Source organism: Fundulus heteroclitus, chromosome 16 (assembly GCF_011125445.2).
Source record: "Fundulus heteroclitus isolate FHET01 chromosome 16, MU-UCD_Fhet_4.1, whole genome shotgun sequence".
In the NCBI taxonomy this organism is placed as follows: domain Eukaryota; kingdom Metazoa; phylum Chordata; class Actinopteri; order Cyprinodontiformes; family Fundulidae; genus Fundulus; species Fundulus heteroclitus.
Genome location: NC_046376.1, coordinates 20,712,058 through 20,718,655, shown reverse-complemented (window position 1 = coordinate 20,718,655; position 6,598 = coordinate 20,712,058).

The window sequence follows — 6,598 nt, the reverse complement described above, 5'->3', positions numbered from 1 at the left end:
CAAATATCAACAGTGGGTGTTTTTTTCATCTGCATTAGTTTTTGCTCTTTTTCATTGGCACTAGTGGGTTTTTATTTGACTGTAATCTGACAGGAAATTGGGTTGAAAGAGGGGAGAAGATATTCTACAAAGCAGGCCCGGTGCCACAAGGGGGCACACTGGGATGTTGCACCCCCAAAATTAAAATAACCAATATATGCAAATAGTACCGATTTTTGGCACGGCCAGTATAAAAAAGGAAAGAAAATTAAAAATAATTTGCACCTAAAAGGTGGGTTTCCATTACCTATCATATCACTGTGTGAGAAATTGGCGGCCCTTGCAGCTGCGGGGGCCCATGCTTGCCGTGAGAAGATGCAGTCAGTCAGTCACTCAGGGATGAGGTGGCCAGGGAGGGTGAAGAGAATTCCCAGCTGGCCGGTCGTTTAAGGCCGCACAGGTCGGTGGTTGAACAGTTTTTTTTCCATTCTCTACCCAATAATAAGCTGCCCTGCCAGAGTTAAGAGTTAAGACTTTGTTATTTGAAGTTGTTTAGTTTAGCTGGTGGTTGTTGCAAACTTGCATTTAATGATTTAAGACTGTTCACAATACGGCTGCAAAAGTATAATGATATAAATTTGGCTGTATTGTTTCTGGACAATGTATTCTAATTAATATACGACACAGTTTTTCTTCTTTTCATTTTTTTTTAGTAAAGTTATACTTGCCTCCCCACTGTCCATGACATGTCCCCATTTGTTTGTTCCCCTAATGCCGAGCATGTTGCAAAGGATTACAGGCTAGGACTCAAACCTGGGGTGGCCACTTCAGAACTGAGACCTCTAAACATGCATTAAGTGCTCTACCCCTGCGCCACCTCCTTGCCCATGTTTCACTCTCCCTCTGCTGTTATTTGTTCTGCTCTCTCCTTGTCTCCTCCCAGTCTGACAGCAAGATAAGATAAGCTCTATTGATCTCACATTGGAGAAATTCACGTCACATCAGCTCAGTAATCAGTAAACAGAAGAAGGTGCCAAAAGTAGGACAAGGTGCATCAGGTATATACAGTGTGTCCTCATTTATACAGTGGATCAAAAAGAAGTTAAAAACTCTTCTCACAAACTTAATTTTACAAAAATCATTGCCTAGATGATTGACTACTATAGAAGTATGTGTTACTATCAACATGAAAGGAATAGCTGTTTAAGGTAATTTTCATTTGCATGGCATTACACAGTAACCTGACTTCCGCCAGCTGTATGTCGCTCTGCCTAGCTTCACTCACATACATCTGGGACATCGCCCATTGAAAGTGATTTCTCCAACCAATTTTATGGTCTGGCCAATCAGGACGCAGGGCTGGAGTTTCATAGATGTGACGTAGCGGAGACGCGACCATGACGTGAGACTGTTTTGATAGCAATGGCGGCTCGTCGAGGAAGCAAGCGTTAACATTGATGCTGCTATTTCTTCCGTGTTGTCCAATCTACCTAATATTGTTTCATTAAAAGAACATCAGAGAACGCCTCTGAAGGCTTTTGTTGGTGGAAACCATGTTTTCGCCCTTCTCCCGACCGGATTTGGTAAGTTTTGTTTTCCGGGGCGCGTCCGCAGCGGACGCGGACGTGCCCCAGAGCGGTTAGCAGTTAGCGCGAACCATGTTAGGAGGCCTTTAGTCCTCAACGCGGTTGGCCCGGGATCGACTCCGAGCTGCGGCGCTTTGCCGCCTGTCTTCCCCCCTCTTCCTGTCAGTTCACTGTCAATAAAACGCGTGCCACTAGAGCCGCAAACACATAAAAAAAAAAAAAGTTTTTTTTTTTTTCTGCGTCGCTCTCATCAGCGTCACGGGTTGGCTTCGGTGTGAGTGGTTGAAATAGCACGTCGATAAAGATGACAGACAAGTGGCTTATCCAATCATATGCAAGGAGTTTTGATAAGGCCCAGCCTTCAATAAAGGCAATTCCTATGGCGGTGTCCCAGATGTATGTGAGTGGAGCTAGGCAGAGCGACATACAGCTGGCGGAGTCAGGTTAATTACACAGCAGTCTGTCACAAGATTTAACCAAAGTAATGAGGTGAACAAAATGCGGTCTGATTCCAAATGTTAATGTATTTTAGTCTATGGAGAAATGAAAGTAAAAATCTCAGTGTTGGCTTGTCAATAGGGAGAGCTTGGGTGCATCAAATTTGCGTAAAAAAGTATAAATGCAGCCAACATACATAAAAAACACAGAATTATCACACCTCTTCTCTCTTAAAATGGGTCTGACTTCTGATTTTTCAGCATTACTGTTAATTTCTGTCATGATTTTTCTTCCATAACGGACCCTGAAACAACAAATGCAGACAGCAGTTAAAATAATAAATGGTTTATTGAAAGAAGTTTGTATAGATGACAGAGGGAGTTTGGAACTGCTGACTGCTCAACAGAGAAGGCTCTGGTTGCAGACTGTAAATGAGAAGATTATTATGGACTGTGGGTCAAGTGCAGAGGATAGCTCAGTAGAGTTAAGCATTGGAGATAGTGGTTGATGGATTAGCGAGGGACGCCGGCGGAGCAAGAGGAGCTGGAAACTTGAACAAAAGATTTTCTTGGGGATGGCTCAGAACAATCTGGAGCAGGTTCCAGCTGGGATTGGTAGAGTTTGGGAGAGCCAGTGCTCAGATGCCTTCTGTCTGTCTCCTGCTGCTTTAAAAGTAGAATAAGTAAATACTTTTAGTCGGTACAACAGCCTGCTAAACATAATCTAATATGCCGTTTCCAAAACGTGTGTTGCTGCTCTGAAGCCCCACTGAAATTTTACTTACAAAGGATAGGTATATGATGTTCTGTTTTATTTTTGCTCCGCTTTTGTTACTGGCTTTCATGTTTGCAGGCTTCTGCTCTTTCGCAGAAATAAAACACCAAATGCTGTGCTCTGTTTTGGGAACCCCGGGAACTCTTATATAATTGGCTCAGGAACCAGGAACTAAATACGGGCTACACACTGGGCTGAAGTCATTGTGGACTGTACCTCTAGGTTTGAAAGAAGAAAATTGTAATTAAGATGCTGCTGATGGAGAGGACTGATTGTTTATAGGGAATTGTTCCTAAGCAACTGTAAAACATTTGCAGCAGGTCTCCACATGTCCTTTTTTGTTTTTTATGAACATATCCGTAAATATCTGTATCCCATGGCACCGCACTCCGTCTCTTGCATAGGTAATGCTCTAATATTCTTCCTGTTTTACTTGTTTTAAACCAGCTATACACTAAACTGCTACCAACAGCACCATTACATCTCTTTTAAACCACATTAATGAACAAAATTATATGCTTGTGAGGTCATTAGTGGCGGTGCACTCAGTTCTATATATAATTTTGTTGTATGTACCTTGTATGTATAATGACAAATTAAGCAATTTACCTTTTTCCCTTAAAAACATCAACAACACATGATGAGGATAATAAATTTGTGAAGCAAGAAATAACCCCCCCTCAAAAACATCCAAAGATAAATTGACATGTAACATAAATTGAGGAATAAACTCTGAAATGAGAGGCAAGCAGGTGTATTTGCATAGCAAATCCCAGCACCATGGCAATTCAGTGTTTTATGTATAGAAAGTCAATGTAGTGGGTTTTTCCACCTGCTAAAAGACATAGAGTAAAGCTAGTTTCTATTTGGTGTCGACAAACAAATGAAAAACCTGCCGAGAACCGGTTTGTCTTTTTCATGACTAAAATAGCAACGCAGAGTGGCATCATGAAGTCACATTGAATGTCACTTCCTGTTTTTGATTGGGAGTTTGAAGTTTCTGTTTAGGTATAAAAACAATCATCGTAACGACTCCTGCCTTCACCTCCAGCAGTTCCATCTCTTTTTCCAGGTTGTGTAGGGAGTGGCACACCCTCACGTGCTTTTCGAGAAATACTTAGGCAAATTTTTAAAGTCTCTGTCACATAGCTGATCTCGGCTTTCCTAGTCAGCCCTGAGGTTCTTCTTTTCATTGTTTTTGTTTGTATGCTCTCGGTATTACATACAAACTTTCAGTGATTCATTTAAATACATTTGAGGTAATTAGAAGAAATAAAACACCTACAAGTGTTGTCTTATTGTGTTATAGTTTTTACACACATTTTGTTTTCTTAATTCTGCACAGGTGTAATCTCTACAAGTGCATATATGCATATAAGTATAAATGTATTGGTGCAAAGTGAATAAACGAAACTAAAATAACTAGTTTGATGATGAATACTTTACAAACAGCAAAGCCATTACTGACCTGTATTTGTACAGCCCGCTGTAAACAAGTAGTTTCAAACAAGTTTTCTACATAAGTGCTTGTGATAATACAGCATCCAGCAATGTTTCTAAAAAAGTTACAAACACTGATTATAAATGGATATGAAAACTGATTGTAAATGGTATGTCAAACCACTTAAAAAAAGGGTATATATAGAAACAGACCTTGTATGTCTGGATTTTTCTCCCAGGGGTCTGAAACTTACGGCTCTGGAGTCACAAGTGGCTCTTTAGACTCTCCATGATGGCTCATAAAAACTTTGGCTAAAATGCAAAAGAACCACCTAATGTTGTTTTTTTTCAGTGATCCAGTTATGATACTATGAAATAGACAATTGCATAGCTAACATTTTGTTAATTGTATTATCATTCCAGCTAAGTGTAGGAAAAAATAGTTTGTGCCCATTTTATTGGATTTTGGTAACAATTATATTCACAACATATTCATACCCCATTTACATCACTGTCCTGGCTCTCAATACACTTCCATACAGACTTCTCCACAACAAGATTCGTGGCTAAAAAACAAACAAAAAACTTGTAAATAGTAGTGCTGTTTTCGACTTACCTTTCTTCTTGTTATTATGTGGTCAGATCAAAATGTCAGCTACCATTGCTCCAAAACAGGGACACCGGTATTTTTTTTTCAATTAACAGTGCACCGCTGTGAGTCTCTAACCCTGTTTTGTAACCAAGTTTCTGGGTTTGTTATTGACACCACATGAGATGGAAGCAGACTGGACTCAGAGCTGGGCTTTTAGATCGTTAAGTGGATCAACAGGACCCTTTTTTTTTTTAAATACTTCTTAAAAAACACCAGACAGCTGCCATATGGCAATCATCAAGGGACATTTAACCACCATATATTAAACAGAATGAAACCCATCTTTATTTATGCTTTTCAGTTAAAAAAAGAGCACATTAAATATCTGCTATCATTGATGTTACAACAATAAGTAACCCTAAATGTTATGATTACAAGTTTTTTTACTTTATTTTATTTGTTTGTCCATCCATCTTCTTCCTCCTATCCGGGGTCGGGTCGCGGGGGTAGCAGCTTCAGTAGGGAGGCCCAGACGTCCCTCTCCCCAGCCACTTGGGCCAGCTCCTCTAGAGGGATCCCAAGGTGTTCCCAGGTCCCTCCAGCGTGTCCTGGGTCTCCCTCTGGGTGACCCCTCCCGGTGGGACGTGCCCGGAACACCTCACCAGGGAGGCGTCCAGGAGGCATCCTAACCAGATGCTTGAGCCACCTCAACTGGCTCCTCTCGACGTGGAGGAGCAGCGGCTCTACTCTGAGTCTTCCCGGGATGACTTTATTTGTTTGTGTTAGTGTTAAATTAGGTAAAATTTAAAAGATTTTTTGTCTGTTGAATGCACAGGACAAAAATATCGGAATGCAGTGCTGTAAATTATCTATACATAGAAAAAGAGTGCTACTGGTTCACATCAAAGTGCAATAAGCTGACAGAGACCCTTTCTTAAGAGGCATGGCTGGGTGAAAGCTATGCAACATAATTCAAATTAACAGCTTTTGTTAACACCCCCCTGGCTGGGGGTATTTCTAAAAAAACTTTCAGGCCTGTTTTTCCCTAATCTTGTTTGCAGATGTCCAACTTTCAAATGGTCATATCTTTTTCAAATTTGATTTTATTACCACAAGTTTGACTTTGTTGGAAAGAGAATCCACTCTTTCTGGATCTGTAAATAACCCAAAATGCACCCGGGGAGACTTGTTCCTCTTTTTGTTGTGGCCGGTCACCACTATTTGAAAACTTTAGGGTTTTCATGTAGCTACACTGAAGAAAGAAAAGTGAATCGAATAAAAACCTTTATGTCAGCATACATATCTGCAAGGCAATGCCATATGTAACATACTCTGCACTTACTTACCTAAAACAGCGTCAAGCAAAATGTAAACATCCCTCACACTGGAGAAAAATAAGCTGAAATAGCTACCTGCAGCACCCAATCAGCACAAAATGCAAGAAATGCATTCAATGCAACTCAAAAGCAATTGTTTCAAATTTGATCAGTCTTATTTTAAATTTCTGAACAATAGCACTGACTGATTCTAAGTGGGTATATTGTATAATCTATCTATTCTTGGCTATGCCTGGTTATACTACTTAATTCATTGTAAAAAAAAAAAAAAAAAAAAAACTCTTGGCAGTTCCATACTTTTCATTACCATTACCATTACCATTACGCAATTACTCTCCGGATAACATTTTTCTAAAGCAAAGACCACCTGATACATATGGGCAACCAGCTTATTCATATCATAGGCACGAAATGCTACAACTGGAAATGTGAAAATAAAACTTTACACTGAG